Source organism: Hipposideros armiger, unplaced genomic scaffold (assembly GCF_001890085.2).
Source record: "Hipposideros armiger isolate ML-2016 unplaced genomic scaffold, ASM189008v1 scaffold_17, whole genome shotgun sequence".
NCBI classification, from domain to species: domain Eukaryota; kingdom Metazoa; phylum Chordata; class Mammalia; order Chiroptera; family Hipposideridae; genus Hipposideros; species Hipposideros armiger.
Window position 1 is genome coordinate 1785671 of NW_017731367.1, and position 1676 is coordinate 1787346.

Sequence of the window (1676 nt, forward strand, 5' to 3'; positions counted from 1 at the left end):
GGCATCCTGTATTTTAACTGGCAACCGCCAAATGGGAGATTTTTTAGGTAAGAGGGTTGTAGCACTGGATGCACTAAGAGGGGGTCGGAGCTCCAAAGCCCTTTCCAGCTGTCACATTCCAAGACTCTAGAATGAATTTCCAGTTCTACCAGAACCGTTACTATGTAGAGAAACTGCTTCGAATTTCGGCTTTTCTCGCTTTCCCATTTTTTCCCTAGGATGGCAAGCGGGCAGGAAAATCCTGGATGAAAATCTGTGGAAAAGTTCTAGTTTGGAAAATCGACTCATAAATGATGCAGAGCGTTTTGAACTGCGAACGGGCTCTGGATTGGGCGCATTGGGCCGTGAGTCACAGGGTGCGTGGCACGGGTCCAAGCCGGCCACCAACTCCACTCAACTCAAGGGCAGGTAGGAAGCCCTGGCCCAGGAGCCCACAGGCGCCTGCGTCCAGGCGCTGCCCCGCCTCCTCCGGCTCGACATCCGGGGCTCGGGCAGGGGAGTGTCGGGGAAGAAGGGCGGGAGGCGGCGGAAGGTAAGGATGTCGTGGGAGGCTGGATGAGCAGAGAGCGGGGCGAGGCGGGGCGAGGGCGGAGCAGGGGGCGTGGCGGAGCGCGCGCTGTCACGTGACGTGCGTGGCGACGTGTCGGCCATCTTGTGTTGTTGAGGCTGAGGATTGACTTGGGTTCTGCGAGACTCCCTGTCCCGGACCGTAGGTAACCAGCGACTCCGTCTCGCTCCCCTTCCCGGCTTTGCTCCGCGCCCCGGCTCCGCCGCCCCCCCGCCTCTGGCCGCCGAGGCCTGCCGCCCGCGCTCGCGTCCCCGCCGCTCCGGCAGACCTGGCCCAGCCGCATGGACACTCACAGGCCGCCCGGCAGCGGCCGCGGCCGGCTCGGGCGTCCGGCGAGGGGACAGGTCAGGTGCGGGGCCGGAGTGAGCCTCCTTCCCGGCGGGGGGCACGCCGAGCCCGGGCGCATCTCGCCCTCGGAGTCGGGGTGCCCCCCTTCTCCGGGGTCCGTTGGCATCGCGGTGGGGAGCCGAGAAAGGGAAGGGGCTGGTGAGGTGGGCAGTGTCAGGCCGGCTTGCTCAGGGCCAGAGGGCTCGCCTTCCGCTACCTGCCGCTCGGGGCCAGCCACCCGCCTAGCCTCGGGGTGCCCGGGGTAACAGCTGCTGCGGCCAGACAGCTGCTGCCGCCGGCCCGCCTCCCCACACCTGGCCTCTGGGAGGTGCACCCTTGCCTCCCTCACCGAGCGCTGGCGCCGGGGAGGCTCCTTCGGTGGACCAGGCCTGAGGCAAGAGGGAGCCATGGCCGGGACCTGGGAGCGAGGTTGGGACAGTAGAGCCTGTGGCAGCTTTGTTACCTGAACGTTCACAGGTTAAAATGGGCACCGGCCTTAAGTGTCAGCGTCCCGACTGCTTCAGTTTTGTGGCTGAAGCATGAATCAGGCGACCAGGGAAGGGGATAAGGCAGACGCGGGGCTGTACGGCCGTGATTGCAAGCAATAACATTGCTCTGCATTTATGTAGCACTGTTGTTGTTTTGTTTGTTTGTTTGTTTGTTTTTTTATCCTTCCTTTCCCTGAAAGTCAAAGCACTTAAGCACACCTCGTCTCGGTAAGAAAGGTAAGGATAACACCTTAACTTGCAAGACATTGAGGAAGGGGCCAGAGCTTGGGAAC

The 1676-nt window shown here is 62.5% G+C and overlaps 1 protein-coding gene across 9 annotated transcripts in view; it reads left to right on the top strand.

Moving 5' to 3' along the window:
* Positions 1-623: 623 nt before the first annotated feature.
* Positions 624-1676, top strand: part of GIGYF2 (GRB10 interacting GYF protein 2) — a 126485-nt gene continuing 125432 nt past the window's right edge. For 7 of the 9 annotated variants that reach the window (XM_019629000.1, XM_019629026.1, XM_019629034.1 and 4 more), the window contains exon 1: positions 624-713. The gene's annotated coding sequence lies outside the window, so the exon portion shown is untranslated. Of the gene's footprint in view, positions 714-1583; positions 1621-1676 lie in introns of all 9 variants that reach the window. The other 2 variants (XM_019629006.1, XM_019629013.1) reach the window with 2 other exon arrangements.